We start from the raw sequence: 24,329 nt of genomic DNA on the forward strand, positions 1-24,329 counted from the left end.
ATATATGACATTTTAAAATATTTAAAAAAAAATACTCATGTAGTAGCCATATAACTAAAAAAGTATTGTTATTATAGTTAAATAAAATATTTAAACTAACCAATGACATTATATATAGAAGTTGAGGTACCAACTTATTTATAAAAGTTGGAGTACAAAGATTAGATCTTAAATTCAAGTGCAGCACATAGAGCAAAATTAGAATTTGACTATTGTTATATAATATTAAATTTGAGGATAACATAGGGATCAAAATTGAAAAATTATCTTTCTTCTAAATAATGAAAAAAAGAAAAGAAAAAAGAGAAGGTGACCCATTATATATAAGAGAGGATAACATAGGAACTAAAATTGAAACTTTACCATTATTGAAATTTTACTAAAATTGAAGTTTGCCTTATTGGTGTTTGCAAACAGTGGCCACTGTATCTCATGCTTCCTTTGGAGTCTCAACATCTCTTATGTGATGCGGGTATTTGTCCTCCGCAACATGGCCTTCATAACCTTAAACCACTTTTCCATGTCATTGGCTTCAATTGGGTGTTTAGATTTCCACCAACTACGCTCTGTTTTGCCCGAAAATAATGTTACAAGTTTTATACAAATTTAATAACAAAATAAAAAATATTTTCAAGTTATTATCTTTTAAATTTTAAATATAGATTTAAATTAATAAATTGTTTTTCAATTTAATTGATTAAATTAATAAGGGTCTAAATTCAGTAACAAAATAAATAAATTGATTAAAGACATGGAGCTAATGAAACATACTAAACGCTTTAAACAGGGACCCGGAACTGAATCTGAAATTAACCCATTATCCATTTTCCGTATTCCCACAGCTGGATAGGTGACATCATGCCATGACGCTTACTATACACCAACATAAAACGCTTTTGAGTTGCTGATTGCATGGCCCAAAAAGCTTTATCTTCTAAACTTGATTTGTAGTTTTTTAAACTCCTCCCTAATATGATATGGAATTTCTTAGATTTGGACTTTTTGCATGTAATTAATTAGTTATTCCGGTTTATTTTCACAAAAAAAAAATTTATGCTCTAATCACATGTGTTAACCACGATTATCGATCCTAGACAATATTAATTTAAAATTACATTTTTAAGGAAAATTACAAACCTTTAAATTAAATTAAAGTTTGATGTTAGGAGTCATGAATGAGTTATCCGTTTAGGTCGAAATTTCGACAAATTGTGTTTTGCTTTCGAATTCTCAAATCTGTGTTATTCTTTTCCATTTTCCACTTATACTTTCTCTTATTAACAACAACAACAACAACAAAATTGTATTTGTGTCCTACCTTTTCGTACTCAAGTGGTGATAACACAGATAAAAAGAGAAAGGTAAGTAAGTTGATGACTGATTTCCACCGTCTTTGGTATTTCTTTTTGTAAACAAATATCATAATCTCTTTGGTTGAGGAAAATTACAGTTTCTTAGTAGGTTTATTCCATTTTTTACTATTTGGAGTCCACTAGAAAAGCAAAGTAAATCATTGAAAATTCCTACTCTTACTCCAGCAAACATTAACAACTGCTTCTCTTTTTCTGTTAATTACCCAAGTAATTTTCCAACCTCGTCAGATCATCAAGAAAAATGGCCGACCTTGGTGCTGCTGCCGCTACCAATACTGTGGGAAACCTAGCAACTGAATACGCGTCACCCTATCTTAGCTACTTTTTCCATTATGGAAAATTTGTTGAGGATTTCAAGGAACATCCAAAGCACTTGAATTTAAGAAAGATAGGGTGAAAATAGATGTTGATGAGGCTATAGGGCAAGCTAGAGTCATCCTTAAGGTCGTTGAGGACTGGCTTAGAAGGGCAGACGAAGAAGTAGAAAATTCCCGGAGTTTGGAAAGCGAAATAGATCGCATCATGTGTTTCAAAAGCTGTCCTAATTGGGCCTGGCGATGCTGCTTGAGTAAGAAACTAGCGAATAAGACTCATTATCTCTCAACTTTTAGTGACTTGCGAGCTATCGTGTTCCTCTTCAAGTAATGGAGTTCGTCCCATCTAAGGATTTTAAGAACTCTAAATATATATTTCAAAAAAAAATTATTTTTGCATCCAATATTTAACCTTTTTCAAATTATTAAACAAACTCACCTTCTCTATCTTCTCGTTTCTCTTAACTTAATTTTTTCACATAAAATAAATTTTATTCAAATAAAAATATTGTGTTCCTTTAAACATGCAAAGAATAGTTTGATTTGAGTTAATTATTTAGTTAATTGATTATAATTGAGATTAACGTAAAAATTTATTTAGAGTAGTGATTAAAATTATTATCAAACTTTTAAATAACACAAATTAAAAAATTATCATACGTTACCTTTCTCCTATAATAATAATAATAATATAATTGAGATTATAAAAGACTACCGGGGCAGGTTGAAGGGCTTAATTAAAACGCGCTCAAGAGCGTAGGGACTAGATGGGAAATTATTCCCAATCCTTATGCGCAGCGTTTCAACACGGACAAAAATGTAACAAAACAAAATTATGCGGTAAGATTAAAAAGAAAGAAAAAATAAAAAAAAAACTAAATTAAAACAACTCAAAAAAGCGGAAGGACTGAAAGGGTAAATAACACAATTACTAAAAACACGTGGATCCTCCTTGCTGGTCAGGTCGCGCGCTCGGGTCAAGCTCAAAACGACACCGTTTTGGCGTTTTGGCGTTGTTCCAAAACGGCGCAGTTTCACATAGGCTATAAATGTTATTTTTTTGACAAAAATTTCATTTCTCTTCTTTTTTGAAAAAAAAAACAAAAGGTTTCTCTCAACTTCTCTTCGCCCTCTCCCCACTCCGATCGAACTCCAGTCGCTGGACCAATGTGGCGGCCGACAATCGCTGGCGACGTCGCCGCAATCCACGGTGGTCGAAAATAATTTTTTTTTGCCATTTTAGGCTTTTTGACTCCCGACCCCGTTTTCGCACCATCTTTCCTTGAAAATGGTCACCTCAGCCACCCACAGCGGCTCAAACGCAAGAAAGGTAAGATCTCTCCCTTTTTTTTACTTTATATCTCGTTTATTATTCTTTTTGTAAAAAAAATGAAACAGAAACGAATAAAAAAAGAACAGAAAATATAAAAGGATAAAAAAGTACCTTTCAAAATTTCTTTGATTCTCTGACGTGTTCGTGTGTATGTAACAAAAAATACATTGTTACATTTACAGGAAATAAGAAATAAACCCGGAAAATTAGTATTGGATTGAAGAACATCAACATTTCTACTAAAAATTCTTGTAAACAGCAGTGTTGGTGTTATAAACAGCAAGCAAGCTGCTTTAACCTTAGCTTGAGTGACAAGGCTCGTGGCTTGGAGAAGAAACAAAGTAGAAATTTGCTTTGAAAAAGAACAGAATTGAAAGCAAAGGAAAAATGGAGAGTGTATGAATAAAAACTAACTAGATTTTTCATTAACCTCAAAGCATATCAATAATACATTACATCAGTCATGCTGATAAAAAACAAACAAATTTTCACCTAAACAGCTACCTAACACCACTAAGTTACATCGAAACTTGTTAATTTAACTTGCATATGTTGCTTTGCTGAATTTTCAGTCAATCAACACCTAATTACATCAAAATGCAGTCACCAACTAAGTTTAAATCTAACTAGATTACAAAATGATCATTGGAGTAACAAAATGAAACAAACAGAACAGTAGCATTGTGCATCAGTTGCTGCATAGCTTGGCTCGATTGCATGTTCTGCTTCTTGCTGCATGTGACCTGCATGGCCACCTTTGCTGCTGCATGGAGGCTAACTTCAACACTCATCCTTAGCTTCCATGCTGCTAACTCCCATTTGGTCTCTTAAATTGGTGAACCTTGACACACCGAGGGCCTTTGTGAAGACATCAACAATCTGTTTTTCTGAATTGCAATGAATCAGCTCTACATCTCAGAGCTTGTTCCATTTCCCTTATCACATGTAGCTTGATGCTGAAATGCTTCGCTCTACCATAAAAAACAGGATTCTTTGCAATTGCAACAGCAGACTTGTTATCACAGTAGATCTCTGTTGCTCCTCTTTGATGTAGGTTCAAATCAGCTAGAATTTTTCTTAGCCAAATGCCTTGATTAACTGCACTAGCAGCTGCAACATACTCAGCTTCTACTGTTGATTGAGCCACCATTGATTGCTTCCTTGAACTCTAACAAAACATAACTGAGCCGAGTGTAAATGCATAACCAGAAGTGCTTTTCATATTATCTTTTGAACCAGCCCAGTCGCTATTAGTATAGCCTATCAGCTTCAAATTTTCTGCTTTGCTAAACTGAATTCCATGGCTCAAGGTACCTTTGATGTACCTAAGCACTCTTTTGCCTGCTTGAAAATACTGCTTGTTATAGCAATGCATGAACCTTGATAACATACTCACAGCAAACATGATATCAGGCCTAGTTGTTGTTAAATACAGCAAGCAACCAACTAGGCTCTTGTAGATAGATTCACAAATAGGCTCATGATTTCCTTGACTTGATAGCTTCATACCAACAGCCATAGGTGTGCTTGTTGGCTTACAGTTTTGCATAGAGAACTTGTTTAAAATTTTCATACCAAAGGCTTTTTGACTAAGAAAGATTCCATTTTTTGTTTACATCACCTCCATTCCAATGAAGTAGTTCATTCTGCCTAAGTCAGACATATCAAACATGTTAAACAAGAAGACAGGATATTACGTCAATAATACAACCTTAAGGAACAACGAGGAATGACAACCTAAACATTAAAAAGGGATCATTCTCATGACATTCTGCATTGATACAAATATCATTCATAACACATCTAATTAGGAGCATTTGGTTCATTATGATCATTGCATCTTAATCATTAGGCATAAGCATATGCCCATGTTCATTTGTATATTGAACTTATGATACTTCGAATCTTCATTTTCCATTTTGCATTCATGTTCATTTGTATATGGATATATATGATCCTCTAAATATATAAAAAAAATCTTAAAAAAACTCAAAAAACTCATGTTAGACACAAATTGTATTAGAAACTTAACCAAAAAAATACGAACAACATAAACCTCCACCTATTGATTTATGTAACATGGCCTTGAAACCTGCCCTAAAATCATCCATTCTTTCATGTAATGTGTGGTAGTTGAATTTCACTGAACCCCCGACGGCTCCAACATATATTCTCGTTGAAAATTTCATTTGAAACAGTGGCAGACTCTTCAATCGCATCTTCCTCAACCAATTTGGGTGTCTTAAAAAACAATTGAAGAAAAATTATAATTGAAATTTTAATCTCAAATCATCGAGGAAAAAATAAGACACACATATATATTTTATAAAGTGATATTTTCCAACAATTTACAAAATCAATTAAGTAATTTAAGTAAAAATTTTGCATGTTATGCATTTGTTGTAATTGTTATAACTACACAAAATAAAGTAGGATTAAAGGGTTGCAGGATCTATACTTTTGTTTTGCAATGCACAAATTCTTGTAAATCAATGAAGAAACCACTACTCAACTTAAGGCAGTCTCTTACTTTCAACTCTGTCAATGCTAGCAATACAAAATGACATCCTTTGGGACACAAATGAATGAGACAGCTTGGTAGTTTTTCAAGTGTTAAACCATTCTAATTTATCAAATTTCATCTCCTCTTCAGTTGCCACTTCCACTTCATCTTCTAATGTGAATATTTGTTCCAATTTAGAGTTCCTTTTAACTATGAGACTTTCAAGTTCTGGAAGAACGGGAACAAATCCCAAAGGACAGAGACTTTTCAAATTTTCATATTTTGTAACAGTGATCTTTGTCAAATTTGGAAAGCTTATAGGTTGGAGGTCAGTATCACCATTTAATGATGAAGAAGAAACTTGATCCTCGGCTAAAATGAGTTGTTCTATTTCCTCACACCCCTCGATGAAAAGATCCACCAAATATGATAAACTGCGAGCCGTTGTAGGTGAAAATATATATCTTAGCTTCTTGCAACCACTCAACTTTAGAATTCTAAGGTTCTTAAGGGTTCCAACTTGAGCAAAATCCTTCCATATAATCCGCACTTCAAATAAATTTCTTATTCTTGAGAACGAGCACTCACCTTGAACTTGAAATACTTCTCCATGATTCCCAACTACTATACAATCTTCATTCAATAAAGGGAGATCTACGTTCAATAATTGGCGACTATTTCCCATGTTACTAAGCTCCAATACCTGCATACACAGAAATCCCAACAAATATCATAAAAATACACTAGAGTAAGTGTTACTCGTGAGTGTTCATAATTTTACATATTCCAAAGTAATGGAGAATACTACTTCTCTAATTTCAATGCTATATTTGATTTCTTAAAGTATATAATTTAAAATTTAAACCATTAAAATTTCAACCAAATTATTTAAGCATGAGAGACTACTGCTTGATTTTGTTAGAGAGGTAATAATGGAGTTCACTTGCAAACTAAGTATAAAAGGTGAACGAATAATCACATGAATTAAGCAACATATCAATTTATTGGTTTGCTACAGTGCCCTATTTTTATGAAGAGACTGCATTTCTTCATTCATAGCTTGCTTCCACTTTACACCATCAGGGTTACTTATTGCTTCTGTGTAAGTAGAAGGAACATCATCATCTGCAATTGGAAGTGCATAGGCCACTATTTCATCAAAGCGAGCAGGCTTACGAATCTCTCTTCTTGGCCTCCTATATGCAATTGAATCTTGTTGCTGTTGAAGTTCTTGGGTCGAAACTTCTTCATCATTTGTTTCTTCAATATTAGCTGGATCATCATTAACCTTTTCAAGCTCCACCTGCTACAAAGTGCCACTGGTTTTGTCATCCTTTTGTGAATCCTTGTTCTTCATCATGGTTGATTCATCAAAAGTCACATCTCTACTGAAAATAATCTTCCTTGTATCAGGACACCAGAGACGGTATCCTTTTACTCCACCAGTTATACCCATGAATAATGCCTTCTTTGCTCTTGGGTCTAACTTAGATTCTTTTACATGATAATATGCAGTGGAACCAAAAACATGTAAAGAATCATAATCAGTAGCAGGTTTACTAGTCCACATCTCCATAGGAGTTTTTCCATTTATTGCAGCTGATGGCAACCGGTTAATCAGATGGCACGCATATGTAACTGCCTCAGCCCAAAATTCCTTGCCCAATCCAGCATTGGACAACATACATCGAACTTTCTCCAGTATAGTCTGATTCATACGTTCTGCCACCCCATTCTGCTGTGGTGTATCCCAGACAGTGAAGTGTCACACAATTCCCTCATCTCGACATACTTGAAGAAATGGGTCATTTTTGTACTCAGTACCATTATCTGATCGAAGTCGTTTGACCTTTCGACCAGTCTGAATCTCCACCATCTTCTTCCACTTCAGAAATGTATCCAAAACTTCACTTTTTATTTTCATTAGATACACCCATACTTTTCTTGAATAATCATCAACAAAAGTAACCAAATAGTACATACCTCCCAAAGAAGCCACTTTGGTAGGTCCCCACACGTCACTGTGAACGTAGTCTAGAATTCCTTTCGTACTGTGAATTGCTGAACCAAATTTTACCCTCGTCTGCTTGCCCAGAACACAATGCTCACAGAATTCCAATTTGCAAGAATTTACACCTTTCAATGAGCCTTGCTTCGCCAAAGTCTGCAAAGCTTTTTCACCAGCATGTCCCAATCGCCTATGCCATAACCTGGTAGCCTCTGAATATGCATCTTTCACAGAAGCTGTTGATGTTGATCCAATAACTATACTTCCATTTAAATAGTACAAGTTATTTCTTCTAGTGCCTTTTATCACCGTCAATACCCCAGCTACAACCTTTAGTAATCCATCTCTCAAAGTGATTGTGAGCCCTTTAAATTCTAGGGCCCCTAATGAGATGAGATTTTTCTTCAAGCTAGGTACATAGTGAAAATCTGTCAAGACTTGGATTGAGCCATCGTGATTCTTCAATTTGATTGTACCTACTCCCATTGTCTTACAAGCACTGTCATTGCCCATGAAAACAACTCCACATTCTAGTTCTTCAATACTAGAAAGCCAGTCCTTATTAGGACACATATGGTAAGTACATCCCGAATCCAAAATCCACTCATCCGTATGACATGTAATTGCCATGCCAACCAAGCTAAAGTCTGACTCCTCATCATGCTCCGCTACACATGCATCAGAAATAGCCTTGCCCTTTTGTAACTTAGGACAATTCTTTTTCCAATACCCTTTCTCACGACAAAAAGCACATTCATCTTTGGCGGGTCTCCCTTTGGACTTGCCCTTTCTACCAGGTTTGTTGCTCTGTGAACGACCTCTTACTGTTAAGACTTCTGCAGTTGTATCTCTGTGATCTCTTTTATCTTTCTTTCGAGTCTCAGATCTGTACAACGCACTGCAGACTGCATCAAATGTGATCGTATCCTTCCCATGAAGCAATGTGGTGGTAAGATGATCATATTCATCGGGAAGAGAATTCAACAACAATAATGCCTTGTCTTCATCTTCAAACTTCTCATCCAAATTTAGCAAGTCTGCTAAAATTTTATTGAATGAGTTCACATAGTCATTCATCGACATACCGGGTGCATACGTGAACCGAAAAAGTTTCTTTTTCATATAAAGCCTATTTTCAAGACTTTTCATTAGAAACTTTTCTTCCAACGTATCCCACAACTTCTTCACTGATGTCTCCCTCATGACAGAGTACTTCTGCTCTTTGGCCAAACATAGGCGGATTGTACCACACGTCTGTCTATTGATCTTGGCCCACTCCTTGTCATCCATCTTGTCAGGTTTTTCTTCAAGAGCTATATCCAACTCTTGCTGACATAAGACATCCAGGATCTCACATTGCCACATACCAAAATTATTGGTACCATCAAATCTCTACTTCAAATTTTGCATTGGTCACGGTAGTCTTTGTTGATGACGACGCCTCTGCCATTCTTCTCCTCGATCCCAACTACTGTATACGTGAACAGTACCGTCGATGTGAATAGTGCTGTGGATGAACAATACCGTATACGTAAATAATATCGTAAACAGTCGTATTCCCCAAGTACGAATCTAGCTCGGATACCAATTGTTGCGCGGAAGCGTGTAAAAGAGTAAAATTATTGTACTAAAAAATAACACTAAGTTCAATTCTCAGGAAAGAGAGGTGGATCACGAGGATCGCTTAAGTACCAAATATTTCCTAGCCAGAATATCCCTCTATAGTAATTTAATAGCACAATAAATCACTACAATCACACTCGCAAAATATGCAAAATAAACAATAAAGAACACAAGAATTTTAACGAGGTTCAGCAAATTTTGCCTACGTCCTCGGGCACTACCAAATATATTTCACTCCAAAATACAAGTGAAAATTTACAAATAAGGAGAGAGAAGAATGCTTTAAGTAGAGAATGGCATTTTTGTGGGATGTAGAAAATGAGAAATAGCAAGGCCTATTTATAGTTGAAGCTCAAGGATCAACTTGCAAAGTCCCTATTCAATTAAGGACCAAAATTGCAATTATCCCAAGCTAAATTTCAACCCAAAAATCTATGCCTTAAATGCTTAGATTTTCGATGCCAAATTTCTGACACCATTCATCTTTGAAAAGTCAAAGATTGCATGCTTGCCAATAGTTATTCAATGCTTTGCCTTCACTATGTATTAATAATTGAGATATTTCAACTTTACCCTGCATTTTCTCAAACCATTCAACTACTATTCTAATCTTCAAAAACAAAAGCATTGCAACTCCTCCATAAAAACTAGCAAACAATAGGAAACAAGGAGCACCAATTGGTTCCCTCAATTATGAAATCTCCACTGTTGTTTAAGTTCCACGTTAGCCATTCGTTTAATTGTATTGTGAAGAACGTGGAACTCTCCACATTTTGAACAATTGTCTTCCATATGTTTTGAACAATTGTCTTCCATATTCTAACTTTTTCTTGTTTTGGCTTCTCATTTTTATTTGTTGTCTGTTTTTACTTCTTTTGAATCGATTATTTTTTGTTTAAATTGATTCTTCTCTATTTTGAACCGATTGTTTTTTTATTTGAATTGATTCATCTTGGTTTAAATCGATTCTTTGTGGATTAACTCAATTCAAATCTCAACTAATGGTATCGAAAGCCTGTCATATTTGAGGGCCTTTGTTCTTTGTTGTTTGTAAAGAAAGAAGGAAAGAAAGAGAAGTTGTTTTGTTGTTGTAAAACATGAGTTTTTCACCACCACTTGTATTTGGTGGTGAAAACTATCATATATGAGTAGTGAAAATGAAGATATATCTGCAAACTCATGATTTGTGGGATGTGACTGAGACAGATAGAGAGTCACCTCTATTGAGAGCTAATTGCTCAAATTAGACAATATAGTAATGATTGGCGTAATATTTCAAAATAGTCACCATCATTAAAATTCTTGTACGAAATTCACTGATATGAAATTTTGAAATAAAAAGAAATTACACTTGGTAGTCATGTAATAATAAAAATAATGATGAATCAAATTATGAAAGTAGATGAATCAAATTAAATAACAAAACTAAAGTATATAGATTAAATCTTAAGTTTTAACATAGTAGAAGGTCAAAATTGAAATTTGAACATTAAAAAAAAGGCAACTCCTACCCTCAAAAAATATGTCACGTTGGGTAGTTAATAACATTAAAAATTAGAGGGGCTAAATTATATTAAAAATTAAAGTATATAGATTAAATTTTAAATTTAAACGTATCAAAAGGACCTAAATTAAAACTTAACCTTTTTTATGAATTGCAAAAACAAAAAAGCGGGTGGGGGAGAAAGGGAACATGCGGGTGGGTTGTTAGAACAATTGTTTAGAAACAAGGAAAGCACTTAGTGTGTGTTTGATGAGGTGGAAAATAAAACAAATTTTAAGGATGTTTGGTTGAGAAAAAAAATAAGAGAATTAATTATTTTTTATTTTAATGCATAAAAATTAATTCTTTAAAATTGAAATGATGAATAGAGAGAAAATGAGAGCAATGATGGATCATGGTATCGAGTTTGGAGGATAGTACATTTAAAAAAAATAGGAATTTAATGAGAATAAAAAAATTGGGTGACTAATTAAAATTTTAAAATTTTTTGTGAGATTAATGAAAATTTTCAAAAAAAAAATTAAGAGAGTTTAATTAAAATTTTTAAAATATATAATTAAAAGGTATAATGTGAATTTTAAAAATTTGAGGGGTTTAATTAAAATTTTCTAAAAATTTTGATGAGTGCTTAATTTCTCTAATATTTCTCCTATTGAATTATGCTATTTATGTTCTTAAATCTTATTTATACTTAAACTTTATTTATTATGTATTTAGGGAATAATCGGAGAAAAGTGATGTTAAAGTTTATTTTTAAAAAGTTTCTGCGATTTAGATTTTTAATAGAATGTAGCTTTAGTATTTTTGACATAACTTGAGCTGTAGACTTCTATTTTGGACCCATAATATGCTGATTCGAAGGAAATTGAAAGATCTAGGTAAAGTTATTTATGGAAGAAGCCGAAAAACATCAAGAAGGAACCTAAAAATGGCCTGAAAGTTTGACATGAAAATTACCAAACAATCTAGAAGAATTCTGTTTTATTTAATAAGGGCATTTTTGTATTTTCTCCATTATATTATTTTTTTCCCTATAACTATTCAATCTTAAGTTAAGATTTGGGGGACTTAGACTTAGTCATTCTTAATTTTTTTATTTTATTTTATGAGTTTCTAAACCCACTTTTCTAGTCAAAGGTTATATCAAAGTTTGGAGATATAAGTTCAAACCTTGGAGACAACATTATTGGGAGGGGCAACCATGAACCCCAAATATGGACCATAAAATGGACATGAAGAATAACAAAAAAAAAAGGTTTGACTTAATAAATTCGTGAGACTTATTTGTGTTTTAATTCTTCTTTGTTCTTTAGTATTCATGCATCTTTAGTTTTAATTTCAATTGCTCAAGTTTATTGAATGTCCAACCAGTATTTGATAGCTTACAATGATTGTCGAGTCAATTTGGATAATTAAATTCTAATTTTATCTAATACCAGTGACAAATTGTATAACTCGTTTATATCGTAGTTTACGTTTATGTAGTGTGGATGTGTGATATAGCTTAAATAAACTCTATTGAGGTGAGTTTGTTGGTTAGAATTATGTCTCTCTCATTCTTAATGCTATCGGTAAGTTAAGCTTTAGGCGTTGAGTTACAAGATTATTTATTAGTTAGAGAAGTAATTTCAAATTAGCTGCCTCTTAGATATCGAATAGGGTAAGGAGAAATTAGTTGTTCGACACTGAGTCAACATCTGACACTTAGTTAACCTTTGACTAGACCTTTTTCCCATTGGTTTTTCTAAAACTTTTAATTAATTGTTACTTTCAATTGAAGCCTTAAATTTAAATTTAGTTTTTGATTTAATAAAATCCCCTTCCATTTTACTTTTATTGTTTTGTTTGAAGAAATAAATTTATTATCAACCTCTATGGATGTTGCTTTCTACTAATCTCATACTTTTAGGTAGGTTTTTATTTTTGTAGGTCTTGACAGCCTAACAAATTTTAAGGGAGAAATTAAAATTTCCCAAATTTATTTTGGCTATCACAACGGTCTGCCTCAGAACAAATGAAAGATTTATATGTTAGTTCAAAATTATATATTTTTCAAATATTTTATTTTCTTTACTTTCAATTTTTTACTTACCAACCACACCTATAAAAAAAATTATGTTATCCTTTTAAATTTTTACTCCAAATTTTCAATTTTCTTTCCACTCTACCAAACAAAATCTTAAAGCTACCCTAGGTTCTGCACAATATGGAGGATGGAAAAGAATGACATAATTTGCGATTGTTCAAATACATGAGCAACGTATAACTAAGAGAAATAGAAGCTTAATTTAGTAAAAGCAGAACCAAACATAAGATCACACACAAATATGCTTTGTTACTTAAAATCAGAAGCAGCACAAGAATCATGGCGTGCGGTCATTCTATGCATTCTCGCTTGAACTGTAGAAGGGATATTATGTTTTTACGTTAAACCAAGCATTAAACAATAATATGAATAAAGTCTATACCATCCAGCAGCAGTTTGCAACACAGTCCATCAGTCATAGAACAAGCACTTCAGAGCAAGGCTCAAAAACCTCTCATTGATTAGAAACAACAATAGTTAAATCACAGTTAACATTTAAGTATGGCTAAGAAATCAAGAACAGAGCCATGTTATTTGCTTGATTTACATAGCCCACTTATTCATTACCTGTCAGCAAGCACATAACCTTGCAAATAATAATATAATCATGAGAGCAGCCAATAAAGAATAATATTTTCTCAAGTTTCATTAACTTGCTTTAGTTTTTTCAGATCTTCAACATTTCCAACAAAAGTTCAGACAACTGCCCGAGAACAATCCCAATTCCATAGCCATTAGTCCTAACTCTTGTGAGATCGCAGAAGCTTTAATCTAAGCAAAACAAGAAATTCCAACTCACAAAAAAATTGTACAATATCCTTTGCCCTGTGTGCGGAAACTGCTTACTTCAAAGCATCAACAATTAATACATAACCTTGGCCTTCTAACCCAGGTTGTCTAGTCTTGAATCTGTCAAGCCAACAAATAAAAAATAAAAAAACAAGTTAAAAGAAATCCTCACAAGTCACAACCTGTCTACAAAACAAAGTCACAATAAGCCTATCATATTGTCCACTGTGCAAAGCTAACAACTATTCTATTATAAGGATTTGATGAATTACTAAAAAAATAAAATAAAGTCAAATTAGAATAAAATTAACATTTATTATTTCAATTTAAAAAAATCATTTATTATTTCAAAAATAAATCAATTTAATTTTTGTATTATTAAAAAGAATAGAACAAAGTCAAATTAGAATAAAATTAACATTTATTATTTCAATATAAAAAAAAAACATTTGTTGAATAGGTAATTTTGGACGCATACTATATACATTCCATTCTCATCATGGGGAAATAATTTTGGAAGTTTTTCCAATGTTAGGGTTGTCGATAAACATTTATCAGTAATATGATTCCACAACACTTAGTCATAGTTTCCAAGGTCCGAATTAATGAGTTAAAAGCATCTTGGAGGCTCCTATACTAAGAGTTAGACTGCATTTTGCCTCCTTTAATCAAAAAATGAGCAAACTAGTCCTTGAACATTATATTAAAGAGAAAATTGGTCCTTTTTGTTAAAAAATTCATCCATTTGTACTGTTAAAAACTAGTGTGATTGAAGAAATAACTAGACAATAACATGTGACGTGCTATGTGTACCTCATGTTAACATTCAGGGACCAATTTTTAATGGTAGAAATGGAAGAAATTTTTAATAGAATCGACAACCATGTTTTTACCTGCATTTAGTTGATATATTGAAAATCTTCATTTTCCATTTTGCATTCATGTCCCGTTTGGGTATGGATATAAAAATATGGTACTCCAAATATATGAAAAAACCTTTAAAAAATTAAATAAACTCGTGTTAGACACAAATTATATCAGACATTTGATCAAAAAAATCTTAGAAACATAGGCCTCCACCTATTGATTTATGTAATATGGCTTTGAAAGATGCCCTAAAATCATCCGTTCTTTCATGTAACGTGTGGTAGTTGACTCCCAACCCACCTCCAGTTCCAATTTATTTTCTTGCTGAAAATTGGATTTCGGATCGCATCTTGCTCAACCGATTGGGGTGTCTTTAAAAAACAATTGAAGAAAAATTAAAACTGAAATTTTAATCTCATGTCATCAAGGAAAAATAAGAAACACATATATTCTTTATAAAATTTTTGCATGTTATGCCTTTTTGTTGTAATTGTTGTAACTACTTAGAATAAAGTAGGATTAAAGGGTTGTAGGATCGATACCTTTGTTTTGCAATGCACAAATTCCTGTGAATCAATGAAGAAACCAGTTGTCAACTTAGGGCAATCTCTTTCTGTCAAAACTCTCAATGCTGACAATACAAAATGATATCTTTTGGGACAGAAGTGAATGAGGCCTGGTAGTTCTTCAAGTGATAACCATTCTAATTTATCAAAATTCATCTCCTTTTCAGCTGTCACTTCCACTTCATCTTCTAATTCGAATACTTCTTCCAATTTAGAGTTCATTTTCAATTTCAGACATTCAAGTTTTGGAAGAACATGAACATATCCAAAAGGAAAGGCATTTCAAATTTCCACAATTTCTAACTGTGATATTAGTCAAATTTGGAAAGCTTATAGGTTGGAGGCCAGTATCACCATTTGATGATGATGATGAAGAAACTTGGTCCTTGGCTAAAATGAGTCGTTCTATTTCCTCACACCCCTCGATGAAAAGATTCACCAAATGCGATAAACTGTGAGCCGTTGTAGGTGAAAATATATATCCTAACTTCTTGCAAGCCCTCAACTTTAGAGTTGTAAGGTTCTCAAGGGTTACAACTTGAGCAAAATCATTCCATATAATCTGCACTTCAAATAAATTATTCAAGTCCAATTCTTTTATCCTTGAGAACGAGTACCCACCTTGAACTTGAAATACTTCTTCATGATTCCCAACTACTATACAATCTTCATTCAATACATACAGAAATCCCAACAAATGTCTTAAAAACACACTAGAGTAAATGTTACCCATAAGTGTTCATATTTTACATGTTCCAAGTAATAATGTATACTACTTCTCTAATTTCATTACCACATGTATCTTTTGTTTTTTTAAAGGATATATTTTAAAATTTAAACCCCTAAAATTTCAACCAAATTATTTACACATGAGAGGCCAATGCTTGATTTTACATTTTTATTTAAAGAGTGAACAATGGGACTTGCGTGCAAATTAAGTATAAAAGGGGAATGAATTATCGCATGAATTAAGCAAAGCAATATATTGATTTACTAGTTTGCTACAGTATCAAAATCCATATATAAAATGCAAACAATCTAAATAATACCTCCAGGAGCCGAGCTTGTACAATGAAGCATGAGAATATTGGGCAATCCATTATTTGAAGAGTTTTCAATTTTGCCCAGTAATAATTCTGCATGAATGAACCACACATTTAGATATTATACAAAATATATTTATCATTTATATAACAATTAATACAGAAGTACCTGTGATCTAAATTCCGGAAGCACAATATCTTGCCCATTCTCATTTTGCTCCATGTTGAATATTTGCATAAATTGAGGACAATGACTTATGTGAAGAAATTCCAAGGATTGAAGCCCTTGAGTCGAAGTGCTTACACAAACATATTTCAAACTTTTGCAGGACTGTATGTGAAGAATTCTCAATTTCGGCCAGTAACAAAGACCACAATCATTTTGCGTATTTCAAACACACATATTAGGAAGTCATTTATTTTTAATAATTTTTTAATATTATAAAAAAATTGAGCATATCAATATAAAAATTTTAAAAATATTGATCATTATATTGTATTTTCAAGGTATTTTCACTAATGTAAAATATTTGTTATTATATTATAAAAAATGCTATAAAAAAGCAAAAAAATAGTTAAGTAGATTAACAAAATGACTTCTATAGGTAGTTTCACAAACCTTCTCAAAATCACTTTGGCTCGATAATTTCTCTCCAACAGCAAAAGGAGTTTTAGTTGCCTTATTGTTTTGCATGGAGAACTTGGTCAGAATCTTTGTGGCAAAGCTTTTCTGACTTAGGAATATCCCATTCTGTGTTTGTGATACCTCCATTCCAAGAAAATAGGACATCTCACCTAGATCAGACATTTCAAACACTTCCTGCATGTTGGTCTTGAAATTGACCAGCACTGTTCGATCTCCTCCTGTTACCAGTAGGTCATCAACATACAGGGACACAATGAGCTGTGTTTGTGCCCCTTCCTTCTTAACATACAGTGTTGGCTCACTCTTGCTTCAATCAAATCCCAAACTAATCAAATAGCCATCGATTCTGCTATACCAGGCCCTTGGGGCCTGTTTCAAGCCATATAGGGCCTTCTTCAGTTTATAGACCATGTGCTCTCTGCCAGCTATCTCAAACCCTTGTGGTTGTTCAACATAGATGTCTTCATCTAAGAAGCCATTCAGAAAAGCTGACTTCACATCGAGTTGATGGATCTTCCATTCGAGCTGTGCTACTAAGGCAATCAATAGTCTGATGGTGTCGAGCCTGGCCACTGGTGCAAAGGTCTCCAAGAAGTCCAGGCCATATTTCTGACTGAACCCCTTGACAACTAACCTTGCTTTCAGTTTGTTTAAGGTTCCATCAGCATTCTGCTTGGCTTTGTACACCCATTTCACTCCAATAACCTTCCTTTTGACTGGCTTTTCAACTAACTCCCAAGTCTGGTTCTTCTCAATCATGCTGATCTCCTCAGCCATTGCCTGCTTCCACCCTTGCTGAGCTTCAGTCTCTTCAAAGTTGCATGGTTCAACTATGGTTACATGAGCCCTTTCATAAATCTCAGTCAATGGTCTTGTTCCCCTGACTGGTTCATCATCAATGTCCATTTAAGGAACATTTTGGTCTGGCTCAGCTTGATCTGCTGCAAGTTCTTTTGAAACTTCCCCAGGTTCATGTCTTTCCTAGTTCCAACATGACCTTTCATCGAATACCATATCCCTGCTGACTGACACTTTGTTTGTTAAAGGATCCAAGATCCTATAGCCCTTCTTGACAGTGTTGTAGCCCACCAGAACACTAAGATGGATCCCAAGATCCTATAGCCATTCTTCTGTAGTTTTACCAGCCCATCCTATAGCCCTCCTTTTTTGATCCCAATTTGTAGTTGAATCCCAAGATGGACCATGGAAGAGTCTCTCGAAGGAGAAATTAAAGCATCTTGGGATTCAACTACAAATACCGTACCGGAGAAACTGGTAAAACTACAGAAGGACGAGAAGGACTGAAGAAAAGGCTTACAAAGAAACTGGAAATGCTGATGGAAAAGGAAAGTACCGATGACATAATGGCAGAGATCACTGATACAAAGGTGCACCTAAACCTCGAAATTGATAAAGACGAAAGATATTGGGAACAACGAGCAAGGGTAAATTGGATAAAAGCAGGGACAAAAATACAGCTTTCTTTCACAGGCACGCCACATCTCGACAGAAGAAAAACACGATATCAAGGCTGGAACTTGTCGGAGGAGGAGAAGCGACGGAAGAATGCAAGATCAGTGAAGAAGCTACTCTTTTCTTCCAGAAGTTATTTACATCAAAAGGAACAGGTGAGCTATCCTACCTCCTAACAGGCATTGAAGGAAAAATGACACCAGAAATAAATGCAGACTTAATGGGGAAATTTACGGAGGAAGTGTATCTTTCCTTGAAAGGAATGGGGCCAACTAAAGCACCAGGACCTGACGGATTCCCAGCACTTTTCTTTCAACAATATTGGCATATTGTAGGTAAAGAAGTCACCACCTTTTGTTTGGAAATTTTAAACAGTGACAAAATTTTAGGGCATTCAAATTTTACTAGTATTGTTTTGATCCCAAAAGCACAGAATCCCAAAAACATAACAAGTTTCAGGCCTATCAGTCCATGTACTGTTATTTACAAAATTGTGGCAAAAGCAATAGCCTATAGACTTCAAGGGGTTATTGGGCAGTGTATTGATCTGTCGCAGAGTGCTTTCATCCCAGGAAGGTTAATTTCTGATAACATGTTGCTAGCCTATGAGATCTTACACACTCTTAGACGAAAACGAACAGGCAAGAAAGGCTTTATGGCAGTTAAACTTGATATGAGCAAAGCCTTTGATAGGGTTGGGTGGAGTTTTTTTAAGGAAGTCATGTTGAGAATGGGTTTTACAAAAGAATGGGTTGGTTTAATTATGAAATGCATTACTACAGCTTCTTTCGCAATCAATATTAATGGAAAAGAGGGAAGTCTTTCAATCTTCTAGAGGACTACGACAAGGTGACCCACTTAGTCCTTTCCTTTTTCTACTATGCAATGAGGGGCTTTCGGCACTAATGAGATTAGCATTGTAAGGACGGATAAGAGGAGTCAAGGCAAGCAGGACAGGACCAGCGATTTCACATCTACTTTTGCTGATGATTGCATTCTGTTCGGAGAAGCAACTAACAAGGGTGTAAGGGCGCTAAAAGAAATCCTTAAGGAATATGAAGAATGTTCGGGCCAATGTGTCAATTTTGAAAAATCTTCAATTTATTTTAGCTCAAACACGTCAGCCAGAGATAGAGAGGAAGTTTCAGTAAGCCTAGGTATAAGAGGGTCAACAGATATGGAGAAGTATTTGGGCCTTCCTAATGTAGTTGGAAGGCGGAAAAAGGAGGCTTTCCAATATCTCAAAGATAAAGTTAATGCTAGAATTAAAGGGTGGAGTACCAGACTATTATCACAAGGTGGCAAGGAAGTTTTCATCAAATCCATCCTTCAGGCAATTCCGACTTATGCCATGTCATGCTTTCTTCTCCCTAATTCTATGTGACAAATTGGAAAAGTTATTCGGTACCTTTTGGTGGCAAAAGAAGCAAGGAAAAAGAGGAATCCACTAGTGTAAATGGCAAAATATGTGCAGAGCAAAAGAACAAGGAGGTATTGGATTTAGGAGTATGGCTAAATTTAATATCTCCTTATTAGCTAAACAAGGCTGGCGAATCCTAAATAATCCAAACTCGTTAGTTGCAAGGGTGCTAAAGACTAAATATTTTCCAGATACGGATTTCCTTAATTCGCGTCTTGGGAATAATAGTTCTTTTACGTGGAAAAGCATATGGGCAACTAGAGGTGTTCTACTCGATGGAAGCTGTTGGAAAGTAGGGAGGGGTACCGCAATTTCGGTCATTAATGATAGTTGGTTACCGGATTATCCAAAATTATCATCTTATTTTACCAATTATCCCAGGCTATCGCATTTGCAGGAATATAAAGTTGCAGATCTAATTGAAGACAGAAACAAAGAATGGAAAAAAGAACTAATCGAAGCTACCTTTCCTGCGGAGATATCTGAGAAAATCTTCTGTATCCCACTTGCAAAAGAGCTTCATGATGATTTCCTGGTCTGGCGGGGAGAGTCTTCAGGAGAATTCACAGTAAGAAGTGCCTATAAACTATTACAGAGCTTCGAAAATGACCCTAGTGCTTACGCTTTACAAAATAATTCTAGAAATTTCTACAGAAACCTATGGCTCCTTAATCTACCTCTTAAGGTAAAAATTTTAGTCTAGAAAATAACTTGGAATTATATCCCGACTCGAGTCAACTTGAACTGCAGAAGGCTATTAAACAATGTGACATGCGTTGGGTGTGGTAATGCAGCAGAGTCTGCAAATCATATATTCCGAGAATGTCCTGTGACAAGAACAGTTTGGGAAGAATTATTATTCCCAGAATTATTAGAAGTTCATCATATGGATTTCGTACAATGGCTTACCTGGGTTTTTGAACAGAATTCCACCAATCGGCGACGGATCTTTTGTTGTGCTCTTTGGGCAATATGGGGAGAAAGGAATAGGAAAGTGCATGAAAAGACTAATAGATTTGGGAAGGAGACAGCATATTTTGTTAAGAGATATATTAGTGAACTGAATGAGATTGGAGCAAAAACACCTCAGGTTAGACTAAGAGGCAGGAAATGGAAGTACCCACCTGTCCAGTTTGTGAAGGTTAACTTCGATGCAGCATTTGATGTAAACTCACAACAATCAGCAGCGGGTATAGTGGCCAGGGATAGCGACGGAAACACACTTTTATCATGTACTGAGATTCATCATCATGTGGTATCAGCCTTTGCCGCGGAAGCAATAGCGTGTCGAACAGCAACTCAAATAGGCAGGGACATGCAATGGTCAAACATTATTATTGAAGGGGATGCATTATCTATTATAAAGAAGTGCAAACTGAAAAGCCATGATAAATCCAGAATCGGAGCATACATCCAAGATATTCATCAGCTATTAAAAAATTTTGGAAACTACTATTTTGAGTATATTCCCAGAGAAGCTAACAACCTGGCACACAAACTAGCGACGGTGGCATTAAAGGAAAAAAAGAGCTTTACCTTCTTGGAAGAGTCCCGGACTACGCTGCGAATCTGGAAGAAGCCGAAAGAAAGACAGGGGAAATGTGTTGAGAAGAAATGAACGGTTACAAGGAAAAAGAAGCTGTATTGCAAAATTCAAAGGAGTGGCAGACAAGGCTTCATTGGAAATCCGAAAACGTCTCTCTGAAGTAATGAATAGAAGATTTTGAAAAGACGGAAATGGATTTTTTCTGATTGGGCAAGATATGTTAGCATTTATTAGGTTCTGGAAGTTTTACAGACTGTTTTTTATTCTTTTTCTTTAATTTCCTTTTAAGAGTTGGCCCACAGTTTTGACTTGTCTTCGGGCCAGAACTTGCTTTAGTTTACCCTGGACTTTTTATATTTTTTCTTCATTTTAAGTTATAAAGCCCAATCTGAATTTGTTTCAAAAAAAAATTATACTTGGTCAAAATTTGTGTCAAAATTTAAATGTAAACTTGATCTATCAATATTTCACAGCATGTCTCGAGTAATGGGTGTAACATGCCGCCCGGTGAAATCTTAGTATCTGAATATTGTTTGAATAAATAAGATAGGTAATACGATCTAGAAGGGTATAGTGATTAAAGCTAGATTATGAATAAGAACTATTTGAGTGCGCCTATGGCACCTTGAGATTGGCGAGCACTAGGTTAGCCCATAACGAGTAAGAAATATATCTGATAGAAACGATTCACCCAAAAGCCTTTGATTGGCGTAAAAAAGACGGGTGGAATATGTTATAAGTAACGAGAAAATAAACCGTGTGTCGAGAAGTCTATGTCAACAATAAGTGCACTTAGTAACGATGGCCTTGAGCCAGTTAAGTTATAAAGAAACAATGGTTAAGTTTAACTGAATATGAGCTAAAATAGTTAAGAACTAAAGGAAAGCAGTTGATTAATATTCCTGGAACTGGTAAGATTTGGATAAAACCACCAATTGATTTATGTGACGTGCGCCTAGTTCCAATATAGACTTGGGGTTAAGTTAGGGGCATGAGATAGGTTAAGAAGAGATATCTTCTCTCTCATTGGTGGAGTAAGGCTAAGAGAAGATGTATGAACTCTGAAAAAGATCTAAAGTCGACAATTAGGCAAGTGAGAGGCAAGGTAATGACGGGTGTATGGGCAAGCCTTCGTAGATGTATGTTTGATGAGCTTTCAAGTGATGCTCGAATGATGATATGCTTGAATGAGAAAGCAATTTATGCACCTGTGTATTGAATACCGTTAGTTGAACAAGGTTATGACCTAATAATAAATATCATTTACTAAGGATTGAGGGCTTATTTGATCAGTTAAGTGGGATTTTCCAAAATTGATGTAAGGTTAGGTTATTATCAGAAAAGGATTAAAGGTGATAGACAGCTTTTCAGTCAAGATATAGTCACTATGAGTTTTTGGTGATGTCATTTGGGTTGACAAATACACCAATAATATTCATGGACTTAATTAAATTCCAACCTTACTTGGATCAATTTGTTGTAGTCTCTATTGATGATATATTGATATATTCTAAGAGTAAGAGTGATAATGAAGAGCATTTGAGAATTGTGTTGAGAACCTTGCATAACAGTTAGTTGTATATTAAGTTCAACAAATGTGAGTTTTGGCTAGAAAAAGTGCATTTGTTAAATTTTAAAAAATAAAAATTCTAAAGAATATATAAAACATTTTAAAAATTCTAAAATAATAATTCTGGGGACATAAATAGGTAAATTAATGGTTCATGTTTATCATACTAAAGTATTTTATTTTTTCAATTATTTTGATTTGAAAGAGTTTCAAATATATATGCTCTAAAATAGAATTAGTTGTATGATTACAAGATTTGAATTTGATATGTTTAATTTTTTAATATAACTCAAATAATTTTACTCGATACGACTCAAATTTCATTTTACTTGATTCGATTTAAAAAAATTCAAATTAAGTTAAAATAATAAAATAAGACTTATCAACTTGAACTTTTTCCATTCGATTCTACTCTATTCGATCCAAGACTAAGAAATCAAAATTTTTGTTCTCGAAAAACCAGTAATGGTGATTAGAGCAGAACAAATATTTCCATATTTAAAGAACACCATTAATTTGAGTTTACTTTTCTTTGCGCTCCTCAAGTAATTAATTACGAAGAGTCTTCACCACTTTTGCTAGTTGGATGGGTATTGTTAATGAATTATTTTTTATTATTTTTATGATGAATAATTAATTATCAAGTTTGCTCACCACTTTCGCTAGTGGGACTGGCATTGTTGATGAATTACTTTTTACTATTTTTAACTTACCTGCTTCTTTTGACGAATTACTATTTTTTAAATTTATTTTAAGAAAACAAAAATTAAGAGACATGACATACTAAGAGCACGCTACATCAATTTTTTTAACGCTGTTAACAGTTGGGACAAAGTGATACATAGTTAGAAACTTTAGGTGTCAAATTAATGCAAAAAAAATTTTAAATACTAAAGTGATAATTGAGTGAAACTTTAGGGGGCAAATAATTCGTTAACCCTTTTACAAATAGGATAAGTTGACCTAAAAAATTTAACAAAATTGAAATTTAAAAATTTTAAAAATGAAGGGCAAAATTTAATTAAATTAAAGTATAAAAATTAAATATACAAGTTGCACATAATACAAAAATGGATAATAAAATTTAATTGTTTAAATTATAGATAGAATTTCATCAAGTCTTAAGTTTTAAATCTTGTGAGAGTTATTTTATTCAATAATATCATTAATTAGTGGAAGACGAAGACATTTTATTTGGAGTTATTGGTTTCACTTTTTTATGTTTATTTATTTTATTTTTATTTTTAGAATAAAACAATTGTCGAAAGAAAAATGGGTTTTGGTTGATTATTTTATTTAATAAGAAATTATGGTATTTATTTATAGTGCTAAACATAATTTATCCCTTCAAATCTTCAATAGCTTTGCTATCTAAAATACTATTATGTTGAATAGGCTTAACTCATCCTTTGATATTTAAGTATCACAAATGATATATAGATTACTTTTTTTATCTAAGTCTATTCAAAAGATGTCATCAGGAATGAAATTTCAAATGTCTTTGACATCAACTAAATAGTCAACATTACTATAATAACTAGAGTTTACACTCTAATCATGAATGTTTTTATCCGTATCATTTTCAATCGGGTCTTTTCTTACACTAGTATTTTCAACCTTTGTTAGCCAAACAGTCAATCAAACCGTTAATCTATTTAAAAAAAG

The 24,329-nt window shown here is 33.7% G+C and overlaps 1 long non-coding RNA gene across 3 annotated transcripts; it reads right to left on the bottom strand.

Moving 5' to 3' along the window:
• Window positions 1-13,288: 13,288 nt before the first annotated feature.
• LOC121216949 (uncharacterized) lies at window positions 13,289-21,510 on the bottom strand. 3 transcript variants are annotated; one of them, XR_005913163.1, is made up of 8 exons: window positions 20,673-21,508; window positions 20,458-20,555; window positions 16,179-20,375; window positions 16,016-16,102; window positions 14,943-15,528; window positions 14,614-14,771; window positions 14,427-14,529; window positions 13,299-13,653 (listed from the first exon to the last, which is right to left on the bottom strand). It is a non-coding gene; the product is annotated as an uncharacterized lncRNA (long non-coding RNA). The 3 variants fall into 3 exon arrangements; XR_005913162.1 differs by having other exon boundaries at window positions 13,303-13,653; window positions 14,943-16,102; window positions 20,673-20,846; window positions 21,085-21,510; XR_005913161.1 differs by having other exon boundaries at window positions 13,289-13,653; window positions 14,943-16,102; window positions 20,673-21,510.
• Window positions 21,511-24,329: the final 2,819 nt, after the last annotated feature.

Source organism: Gossypium hirsutum, chromosome D05 (assembly GCF_007990345.1).
Source record: "Gossypium hirsutum isolate 1008001.06 chromosome D05, Gossypium_hirsutum_v2.1, whole genome shotgun sequence".
NCBI lineage: Eukaryota > Viridiplantae > Streptophyta > Magnoliopsida > Malvales > Malvaceae > Gossypium > Gossypium hirsutum.